Source organism: Salvia splendens, chromosome 9 (genome assembly GCF_004379255.2).
Source record: "Salvia splendens isolate huo1 chromosome 9, SspV2, whole genome shotgun sequence".
In the NCBI taxonomy this organism is placed as follows: Eukaryota; Viridiplantae; Streptophyta; class Magnoliopsida; order Lamiales; family Lamiaceae; genus Salvia; species Salvia splendens.
In genome coordinates, this window is record NC_056040.1 from 5,382,829 (window position 1) to 5,395,199 (window position 12,371).

A 12,371-nucleotide genomic window follows, 5' to 3' on the forward strand; every position below is an offset into this window, starting at 1 on the left:
AGATCATAAAGCAGGCCAGTGTTGTAAGCTGTAATTCGCAGATCAAGCAATACAAACCTGCCCCCATTTCTCCCCGTGGACGTAGATTTACCTCAGTAAATCGAACCACGTAAAATCTCTGTGTTGATCTTCATTTATTTCCTGCATTTACAAACATCAAAAATTCGCCGCTTCATCAGAACCCTCTATATGCACCCCTCTGTTAAGCAACGAACAGTCTTTGAGAGAGTTATTTTTCTCCCAAATTTAATATTTAATATTTATAAAAGCAAACCAACAGAAAATAAGAATAAATGTATGTAAATGTAATATAGCTTGAATTAGGCAAGGATTTATCAAATAAAACACTGACATAATGCAACTGGAGAAAATGAGGCATACACATATGAATTATTCAAGAAGATATAAACCTGAAACTCCTCCTTTGCCCTCACAATTCTGTCTCGATCCAGAGAGTCAACAACATATATCTGCATAACAGAAGAGTTGACAATAATACAACATAATGTTCCAGTAAGTGTATCAATCAGCACATGCATTAGAAGTTTGATTTCCTAGACTAGCGAATAAAGACATCAGCTGAAATAAAAATGAAATAAACATCAGCAAATAGCTCATTACATAGGGAAATAACAACGTTCATAAAGAGGATTACATATTAAGTAGTTAAAAAAATTAACAAAATAATGAATTCAAAAGTGCCAATCGAAACCCACTTTGACAATCTCTCCTCCTATCGCTGGCCTATTCCTCCGCCTACTCTGGCCTACTTGATGCACTTTTATTAGCACTAAAAATACCTGCAATTATACAGGGTAGATCTAAAATAGTTAAAGGCCAGTACCGGGATATCGAACACGGGGAATATAATTGCAACTGGCTATCATGTACTAAGCGTCATATACTATCTAGAGAAACAAGAGTTTTGGGTTTAAAATAAATAAAACAAATAAATAAAGCAAGCAAACAACTAATTGCAATTAAATCACAAAGATAAAGTATGAGAGATAAGGGAATTCCAGAGATGTGTGTTCACAGTTATGGTTATACAAATTCCTACTACAATACCCTAGCACAGTTATTACTTCGATAGAATGGGTTACATAAGTTTTGCCCATGCGGCACAAGCGTAGATTACTAACACTAGGGGCGTCAATCCTAGATCCGTAACTCCCCAAAGCTCCTAAGACCCTTGAAAAGTCCACACTCTCAATTAATATTGTCGTTTTAAGGGAAGCTAATTGTAGTGTCTACTAAGTGGACCTAACTCGCCAACCTCCTCTCACGATTATGTAGCAAGTTATATTAAATCATCACAGAATGTGTCACTCAAACGTGAAGCATTATCCAACAACTTAGGGAAGAAACGAAGTAAAAATAAAACGGACATTAAATAGCAAAACGGAATTGTATAACCAAAGTAGTTACTAACACATCCCTAGAATCCTATGAATTTAGTTACACATAATTGAATAAGCTAAAAACATAGATTGTAGGGAAGACAAAATGAACATAAGTGCTAAAGCAAATAAAACCCAAAGGTTGAATCATTGTAGCTCTTTGATGATATTTTGCTTCCTTCTTCAACCCCTTGCACAATGAAGAACTCTCAAATTTAAGCTCTGGGTTTATTTGGCAAAAAGAAGATCTAGATGAAGGTTTAGGGTTGAAGAATGGAGGGAGGAGCCACGAAGGCTCCCCTTTTGGGGGCTATGAATTGGTGAATATTATTAATTAGGTTATATGGTATATATAGGCTTGAAAAAGATTTAAATTTGGTAAAAAGTTTCCTCCAAGCAATAGCAAATATAGAATTTTCGTGCCTAATAGGTTAAGGAAAAGATTTGGCTTCATAAGGTAATGTCTTCTTTTCTTCTTTCAATTTCCGCCACCAACTCTGCACTTGACAGCTTTGCGCGACTTTGGTAGAACGGTCATAACCTTCTCCACAAAATTCCGACTGAGATCATCAAGGTACCAACGCGAATCTCTTTCAAAGGCGAAGAGAATAACATATAGAACGCCTTGATAAGACTTCAGAATCACCGAAAAATTGAGTTTGAACACAGCCTGTCGTGCGCGACCGGGCCCAGCGGGCGCTGGAGAAAGTCAAAACGTTCTGGAGTGATTTTTAGCGACCGCTGGTGTGCACCAGCGGTCGGCTAGGTTACCTTCCGCTCCAGCTTCCGAACTTTGACGTTTTTATGCCCTTTTTAGCTCTATTTTCCACATTTATCACAAAATACGTCAAAATACCAAAATAGATAAAATATGCAAATAATGGACATGTAATGCAACTTTGACACTCAAAACGGACCATAAAAGGGCCTTAAAATAGTGCAAAATCCGAGCGTATCACTACTCCTCTTTATCCTTCTTCTTTTCATCCATCTCCATAGTTTCTGAGTACTTCTGCATCTTCTTCCAATCACCCAATTGCTCCAGGTATTCCCTCAGATGAGAGATCCAGTTCCGGCGCGTTCCCTGATTTTCCTCCATCTTGTAGTACTCGTCCTTGTCCTTGGCGTGCAACCTTTTCAGAACCTCATTGAAATCATCTTTGGAAATCCCAAATTCCACTGGGCAAGGATCAAACGTCATGCACCCAACAACATCCCGTCAAGTGCAATTTCCGCAGAACGTACATGTATATTTGCATAGCTCCTTGTTTTTTTTTCTTACAACAATCATCCACTGGGCAATCAAACATGTGTTCTTTGAACCAATGCTCCGTCACCTTCTTAGGAGATTTCAAGTTAGTTTCACGTATATGTGAACTGACTTACCAATTTGGAGTGGGAAACAAATGTGCGGCCATAGATTTAAAGCTAAAATGCATCTTATCAAGTTGGAACCTTACGACCTGAGTGATATTGCATGGAAGGAAGTTCAACACACTATAGATGAAGTAAGTTTTGGATGGTTACCATAGCCGTACATTATAATACCATTTTCGTACATTAAAGGGCAATTTGGGCATATTAATGTTACATCATTTATATGGATTAGTACATTAACTTAACGTATACATTAATGTGTTATTAATGTAACATCAATGTGTTTTAATGCATATGCCCCTTCTACGTAATATAGATTATAATTTATTGAATGAGTGACGAAAGTTCTATCCATCCTCCAAGGGTTTAGCTATCCATGAGGCTAGGGTGTAGTACCGACTCAGTAACACAAAGTTCACTAGGGTAATCTTGTGGATACTATACCCTAGCCCTAAGGATAAGTTAACCCTAGAGGACTGGATCTAACTTCCTCCGGTTAGTGAACGTTATGTTAATATGATGGTACTACACCCTAGCCCCATGGACTACTAAACCCTTGGTGAATGATGTTAACTTTCGGCTCTAAGGAAATTAATACGATGCTACATTACTGGATAAGTGATGTACGATACATTATCATGGTATATCTTACATTATCATGGGTATATCATACATTACTGAATAATGTATACATTATCATGAGTATATCGTACAGTACTTTCCGACTCATGAATTTGTGGATGGAAGCCATACTATATAGCATCCACAAATTCACTAATTCATGAGTCGGAAAGTTATTATACCCATGATAATGTATACAATATTCAGTCACGTACGTACATTAATGCGTGAGACTCATATATTAAAATACCATTTTCATACATTAACATCATGTACTAATAGAACATGATGCACAAATATAACTACATCATGTAGCGAAATCATGTACAATTGTGCTTTACCATTTTTACCCTTTTTGATTATTTTATTAATTTTTTAATTTGAAGTGGCTTCCATATCAACCATCAGATCACACCTAATTAATGGATGAAATTAGTTTTTTCTTTTTAACAGTTTTGTACACATTAATCTGAATACATCCCTATTAGTATATACTCTAAGTTGGCGAATGAGATGTTTCTACATAACTAAATTGAGGACACCTTTAGCAATTCAACCTTAATAGGAATGTCAGTTCAATAAACGTTCATTTCATTTTGGACCGACAGTTACACGATCTCAATGAAAGTTAAATCGTAAACAGACTAATAAGTAAATTTATAGTTTTAGTTTTGAATGACAACCATCGATTCTGGTTCAAAAACAATAGATTTGATCAACTTTTGTCTTTTTCTCAATGATTTCCATGATTTTCTTCAGTCTGTCCGATTAATTTTTTTTATTTTGGGCCAAAAGCCACCGTTATCTATTGATCATTGTTCCAAAATTTTTGGAACCAATCCGATTCATCCCGTGAAAGACAGTTACGGACTTACGGTTGCAAAATCGAAACCGGCCACTTGATTTTAAACTGAACCAATTGTTTTGGTTTAAATGGAGAGGTAAAGAGAAATAACTACCATATTTATCTCTTCATAAAATTTTATGCTCCAACGGAAAGAGTAGTTGAGGAGGTATTATTATACTTTTTTCATTTTAAGAATATATCTTTACATCTTCTTGATACAAAAGGTAAAAAACTAATTATTTTTTTGTCTCTTTAATTTACCTTCTTTTCTTGGAGTCCATTACTTTTTAAGAGGTATAATTACCTTTTTTTAAGGTAAATGAGAAATATAATTTTCCTTGTATCTTTCTCACTTGAAGACATTATATACCATCAATAGGCAATACACACATTTCTCCCTTGAACCTTATAGTATTAAAATAAATCACATATGAATACTCTGTAATATGTATTATTAATGTGTTTAGGTTTAATCTTTGATCGGATATCATAAAAATATGAAGTAACAATATAAATAGATTGAATAAATTTGTACGTAATTTAAAACGGTCTTCTAAGATGTTTGAAATCCGAAGACTCAACACACTCAATCCTACTCCTATACCCATTCAGCACCTTCAACAACTCCGTGACCTTCTCCTTAGTCCCCTCATCGCTCCCAATCTGCAACACCAGCAGCAGCTTCTGAAACGCTCCCGCTCGAAGCGCCTCCACCACACTCTCCTCCTCCCTCACAATCTTCAACAGAATCGAAGTCGAAAACTCCGTCGCCATCTCCGAAACTCTCAGCACCTTCTTCACCAACAGCGGTATCATCAGCGCATTCTCCCTCGCCCTCCTTCTCACCTCCTCATGGCCGCACATTCCATCCAAAACGCCAAGCACCTTCTCCGTAACGCTTTTGTCCCCGTCCACCGCCATATCGAGAAGCTTCTCCACCATCCCCATCTCCATCAGAGTCACCGCGATCGCGTTAGAATATTCATGTGATTTGAGCAGATAGTAAATCGAAAGTAGAGACGCTTTTGTCGTGGTCGGGAAAATCGGCTCTTTGATCAGCCTGATCAACGCCTCTACCACGCCTTCGATCTCGGCTACAATTTCAAACGATAGAATCGATCTCAGCGCCAACACTGCATTTCTCCGAATAGACAAACTGCCGAATCTCATAAACCACACCAACTTCTGCAGCGAATGCTCAGAGGAAAGGTTGCGGCTCGTTTCCTCATCCAGAACCGGCGTTAAAGTAATCATCGCCGATAAGATTTCCGCTAACACATCGCTGGATTCATCTGAATTCGAAAACGCTGCAAATGCGGCGGAGAGGACTTTAGTGGATCCATTAGCGACGAAGCATCGTTTGTTTCTGTCGCTTTCCTTCGCCGATTGTTTGATTTTTGATACGAATTCGATGCATCTGCTTTCGTCGCTGGCGTCGGAGACTCTCGATAGCATCTCGGAGACCTCGGTGGAGGTGATCGGGATGCGCGGGGTGGGGATCCGTTCGACGCCGCGGGAGCGATTTTCGACGCACCATTCCTGGATGATTTTTCGGATGGCGTGATTGGGGATGGGTTCGAGGTCTCTGAGGGCTTGTTTGGTGACGGGGCAGGTTTTGTTCGATCCAGGTTTCGATGCTGTGGCGGTCGTAGGTGGTGCCGGTGGATAATGTGACCGGATCTTTCATGAGGTGGAGAGAGATCGGGCAGAGGAAATGGTTGGGGATGGTGAGCTCCGGCGGCATGCGGACGGAGTTGCGGCGGCAGCGCCTTCTCCATGATTTGAGCATGGCGTTAGGTATTGTTTGTGATGATTTAACGAATTTTTGATGGGAATAAATACAAGTAATAAATGAAGATCACAACACTGAAAATTACGTGGTTCGATTTACTGAGGTAAATCTACGTCCACGGGAAGAATAGAGGGCAAATTTGTATTGCTTGATCTAGCTTACAGATTACAATACTGATTTGCTATATGAGATTCAGGATCTAGAGAACTTAACCCTGGTCTATCTGATCTAAGTTCTATTTATACATTCGAACTAAGATCGTGGTTTGCAGCCCTGGTAGGGGGGTTGATAACTGCTTAATACCACTAAATAGATCGTGGGTGTAATGGAGGTCGTGGAGATCCTGCATGGGTCCACTATCTCCTTGTTCGGTCGAATACTGAGACCGAACTGCTGAACTTTGCCGATCAGCTTTTGCCGATCTGAGAGTTGAGCTCGATTGGTCGGCTTTTACCGAGCTATAGGCTGTGACCGAACTCTTTGGTTGTGCCGAACTGATACTCTTTCTTGGGTTTTGGGCTGATGGGCCGTCACTGCTATTGGGCTCGCAATTATTGTTTAGTTGTTTAGTTCGTATCCCATCACCACCCCCCCCGAAAAGCGAAGTGAATCACTTCGGCATTTTGGATAAGTGTAAGGGGGAGGCTGACGTCAGGGGACGTGCTCTGCACGTGTCTGCATTAAATGTGACAGCAAATCCGGCCAGAGAATCCAGAAAAAGTGGGATTTGAAACGGTGCGACGAATTTGAAACGCCTCTGCGAATCTGATAAATATTTCCTTTCTTCATCATTGGAACACTTTTGCGATTATTTCTTCTGCATTCTCTCTCTTTTTCGTAAAATTTTCTTCCGCTTCTTCAAGAATTTCTTCAGAGACTTTCGACCATCAAAGAGTAAGAATCATGTCTTCTTCTTCTGAAACTGTTTCTGAATCAGGTAGTGGTAGGAAGGGGGGTAAGGGATCTTCTGGCCGGAAAAAGTCCGGGGAGAAGACGGTAGAATATTTTCATAGCATTTTGAGTAAGGATACTGTGATATCCTTACACAGAAAATATTTTCTTCCTGGGGGGTTAGTGGTGATTCTCGACGACACTCATAGGGCTAACTCGCCGCCGGAGGGTTATGCCACCGTTTACGAAGCCTGCTTAGAATGCGGGCTTCGTTTCCCTCTTCCCCCCGCCTTTGTAGAGCTTCTTGATTTTTTCCAACTTCCTTTAGGTCAGGTGACTCCAAATTCTTGGAGGCACTTATCGGCCTTTGCTGCCGAGCTGCGTAGACTAGAAAAGGATCTGTCTCTGAGGGCAATCCTTAATTTCTTTCAGTTTAAGAGAAAGGGATCCTGGTTTTACTTGATCCCTTTACAGCCCTTTAGAGCCTTCTGTAAAACCAAATGGCCGATGTGGAAAAATCGCTTCTTTTTTTACAATAGGACAGCGGCTCCGGACTTTTCCTGGATAGGGCCGAAGTCCGTAATTCCTCATCCTCGGGTAGAACCGTTGGACGAGCTCGAGGGCGGGCTCAATAAGATTCCCATGATTAGGAAACAGTATTTGGAATCTGAGCTCGTCAAGGGTGACTTCGTGTTCGACTCCTCGTCTTCGGACGAAGAGACTGAGGGTGAGGATTTCTTTTTTATGCTTTACTGCTTTAGCGGCGAAAACTAACTTTGTTTTCTTGCTTTTTGGCAGTGAACATGCTAAGCAAGCTTGGTCGCAAATCCTCCGAATCAAAGGAGCCGGAGAAACAGAAAACCACCAGCTCGGCGTCTGATGCCGAGAAGAATCCGAAGAGGCAGAAGACCTCTTCGAGTCAGTCTTCGGATCCAAAAAAGCCGGGATCGACCTCGGCAAGGGGGAAGGCGAAGACTCAGAAACCCCCAAAAGCGCCAGAGAGAGACATTGTCCAGGGGGGTTATGGATCAGGAGTGGTTACGGCCACTTCGGAACATATCTCTGAGCCCTTTTTATGGCCAAAGGACTTTGTAGAGGTGAATTTTCTTCTTGATTTTCTGGCTTTGCTTCTTTCCTATATTTTTTTGTGGCCCCTCTGTTGACTTTTTCCTTTTTCCATTTTCAGAGGAACAATATGCTCTGCAAACTCGTCACAGTTGAACTCTCTAAAGCGTCCAGCGATTATGATGAGATGCAGAGGAATTTGAATGCTGCTCGTCACCAGGCCGAACAGGCTCGGGCAGACTTTGAGAGGGCAAGGGCCGCTATGATCTCGGCTCAGGATGAAGCCCAGCGTGCCAAAGACCAGCTCATCATCCAGAGAGAGCGGTCGAAACAGAGGGAGGCGGCTGCCGTGGTTGCTCAGGGGGAGGCTCTCCGTGTTTACACGGAGAAACTCTTTTTGAGCAATCAATTTTCGGCCCTTATCGGTGATCTGCTGAAATTGATGACCGATAATGTTGAGCAGGAACCCGAAGTCGTCTTGCCGCTGTATGGCCGAGAGATTGCAGCGCGTCTCCAGAGTCTGCCGCTCCTTGAGGAGCTTGCGTCTTCATCGGTCCTGCTTTCTGCTGAACGAGTCCGTAATTGCCGTGCTGACCGTGACGAGAACATGGAGGCCATCTTTGCCTCCTTGGGGCCTGTTTCACCCGCTTCAATTTTCAAAGAAGAGGGTGAGCAGGAAAATGAGGCCGGCAAGGAGACCGAGCAGAAGGATCAGCAGACCGGCGACGGGCACGCCGAGCAAGAGGTGCAGCAGATCGGCGATGGGGGCGCCGAGCAGGAGGGAGGGAGGAGGGAGGCCGAGGCTGAGACCGAGGTCGACAAGGAGAAAGAAGCTGAAACCCACAGGGAAGCCGGAGACGAAACTGGCGGAGTATGATTTCGTCTCCCTTCTCTTAGTTTAGTTTCTTTCTTTCTATTTGTAAAATGGCCTTGAAGCCCTCCTTGTGTAAATTTTTTCTTGTGAATGAAAAAAATTCTTCTTTCTACACTCGTGTCTTCCTTATAGCTTTTCTTAATCTCTTTTACTTCTATTGTGGTTTACTGCCTGCTCGGTAAACTGAAATGCCGAACTGACATAGCTGCTTCGTATTCTTAACTCTAAGGAGCTGGAGGTACTTCACTGGAAGCGGCTATACTCTTTGGCTTTAAATGAAGCTGAGAAAAAAGCTATAGATGACCAGATGAAGTATGATGAACTCTTGGCTCGTTTAGTGGAGCTGGAGTCCAACAATAAGGACTTAGAGTCCATAAAGAAAGATCTGGAGGCCGAGCTGAATACTGTCATCGCTGAGAGGACTGCATATGAAGATTTCATCTGCGGGCGCGGGGGAATGACTATATCTGAAGTTCAGAATCAAGTTGATGAACTGTGGGAGAAGCTTCATGTACTCCGGAAGAACAATGTGCTGGAGAGCTCGGCTTGCCAACAAGTTGTGAAATCATTGCGGCGCTTGGCTTCTCTGTATGACATCATTCTTTCCCGGCGTCCCTCAATCGAGAGATTCCTTAGCCGTTTCCCGCTAACAGATGCTCACACTCCAACTCAAACCTCTAATCCACTTACTCAAAATTCTACTCCAAATCAGCAACGGACTCAGGAGCAACCGGAAACGTCAAGACAAAAACGCCCTGAAGTTCGTAGAGGAGTTGTGAATATGAGTGAGCAAGATCAGCGAATGCTTCGTGAAGAGACTCTTCGCCGCCGAGGTGCTAGAACTTCCCGGACTCAGGGAAGAGGCGGTAGGTCGATCAGAGCATCTCGTCCACCTACTTATTCTTCAACTGCTCGGAACGCCCGAACTCAGCATCATGAGGATTTTTCGGATAGGTGGCTCAACTTTAGCAATCGTAGACAGTAGAATAGTCCTTTGTAATGGTGTAACGCATTCTCGTAGGGCAGCGGAATTGTATGCCCAACAAGACTTAGTAAATGAAATTTTTTCATTTCGCTTCTATCACTGCGTATTTACAGTTCAGCGATTTTTTATTTCATTTATTGTACTCGTCCTCGGTCTTATGAAGTAAACTCTTCTTTGACCGGACTTAGTTAGTGTCCTTATTTGGCGAGTTTTATCGCTTGGATTGGACTTTCCCTAGTTAACCGGAGTGGTTTTCGGCTTATTGCAGTTCGTTTCAGACGAATTGCTTGTTTCTTAAGCTGAATTGTGGAATCTTGTATCTTCCTTAGAAGCTTGGACTCACAATTGTCTTTAATACATGATCTAAAAAAAGGTGATCAGCCTTTAAGGAACAATATACCTCAGTAACATTTATAAGAGACAAAACGCACATAGAGAGACAAATAAAAAGGACGAAAAAGATTTTAATCTTTTAAAAAACGACAAGTATAAAGAACAATAAAAATATGAAAGCCCATAACCCTAGGACCGAACTAGACACAAGACTGACCGGACCTTGTCTCTTACAAATAGAACTTCTTGAGGTTGGAAATATGCCATGTTCGGGGTACTTGTTCTCCTGACATGTGAGTTAATTTATAAGACCCTTTTCCCAGGACTTCTGACACCCGATACGGACCTTCCCATGTGGGTTCAAGTTTGCCCAGCTTTTCTGCTCGGCTTACTTCATTGTTTCTCAATACGAGATCTCCCACTTGAAACTGCAGCTTTTTCACCCTTTGGTTATAATACCGGGTTACTTGCTCCTTGTACTTGGCTTCTTTTATGAAGGCCAATTCTCTTCTTTCTTCGGCAAGATCTAGTTCGGCTCTCAGTCCGTCGTCATTCAGTTCTGTTGAGAAATTAAGGGTTCGGGGGCTGGGTATGCCGATCTCAACCGGAATTACGGCTTCAGTGCCGTACACTAGACTGTACGGAGTTTCACCGTTGGAGGTTTTTGGTGTAGTTCGGTAAGACCATAGGACTTGAGGAAGATTTTCTACCCATTGTCCTTTGGCTTGTTCTAACCGAGTTTTTAATCCTTTCACCAAAGTACGGTTCGTTACTTCCGTTTGTCCGTTTGCTTGTGGGTGAGAGACTGAAGTGAACCGCTGTTGAATATTCAACTCTTGGCACCAATTCTTGAATGTTTTGTCAGTAAACTGAGTCCCATTATCTGAAATAAGGATATGGGGTATGCCAAATCGGCAAACTATGTTCTTCCAGACAAAATCTAATGCCTTTGAGCTTGTTATCGTAGCTAATGGTTCAGCCTCCACCCACTTTGTGAAGTAATCCACGGCAACGATCAAGAATTTCATTTGCCGGGGAGCTTGTGGTAGTGGTCCTACTATGTCTATGCCCCATTGCATAAAAGGCCAAGGGCTTTGCATAGCACATAGATCAGTCTGCGGCGTCCTTGGGATATTTGCATGGATTTGGCATTTCGTACATTTCTTAACTAGCTGTACTGCTTCTTGTACCAAAGTTGGCCAATAATATCCCCATCTCAGAACTTTTTTAGCTAATGCTCTAGCTCCGATGTGGCTACCGCAAGATCCTTCATGAACTTCTCTAAGGATGTAATCCGTCTCTTCTGGTCCTACACATCGCAATAACGGTTGAAGGTAGGACTTTCTATATAGGACTCCTTCATGAAGTTCATACCGACGTGCTCGGCATGTGATTTTCCTTGCTTCTCTCTTATCCTCGGGCAGTTGTCCTTGATCTAGATACTTTAATATTGGCGTCATCCAGTTTGGTGAACTGGTTACTGAGTGTACTTCAGCTTCATCAATGCTTCTGTGCGGTAATTCCTCCACCTTTGAGCTCGGATATGAGGCCAACTTACTTAAAGTATCTGCTCGGCTATTTCCCGCTCTGGGAATGCGGATTATCCGAAAATAAGAGAAATTTCGGCTAATACTTTGCGCTTTGTCCAAGTATTTTTTCATCCTTTCACCACGGGCTTCACTTGTACCCAGCATGTGATTCACTATGACTTGTGAATCACAATGAATTTTGAGAGATTTGACAAGTAGACGTTGCGCTAACTGAAGTCCGGCAAGAAGGGCTTCGTATTCGGCTTCGTTATTAGTGGTTGGGAATAAGAACCGAAGTGAATAAGTTACTTCGTGTCCGTCGGGAGCGATAAGTAGAATACCAGCTCCACTTCCTGTCTTATTCGAAGCTCCATCTACGAATCCAATCCAACAGTCCGGCGGCTCTACTTCGGGTTTCTGGGGCTGTGTTAGTTCATCATTGGTAGGATTTTTCTGTTCGGCAATAATAGGGATTGCCTGCTCGAACTTTGCCTCTACAAGAAAATCTGCCAAGGCTTGTCCCTTGATGGCTTTCCGAGGTAGATATTCTATTGAATGTTCTCCCAACTCTATGGCCCACTTGGCAATTCTGCCTGATGCTTCTGGCTTAGTCAAAACTTGCCGAAGTGGAAGATCGGTTAAGACGCATACTTTGTG

At 42.2% G+C, this 12,371-nt stretch overlaps 1 pseudogene; it reads right to left on the bottom strand.

Moving 5' to 3' along the window:
* Positions 1 to 4,702: 4,702 nt before the first annotated feature.
* LOC121747596 lies at positions 4,703 to 6,036 on the bottom strand (annotated as a pseudogene).
* Positions 6,037 to 12,371: the final 6,335 nt, after the last annotated feature.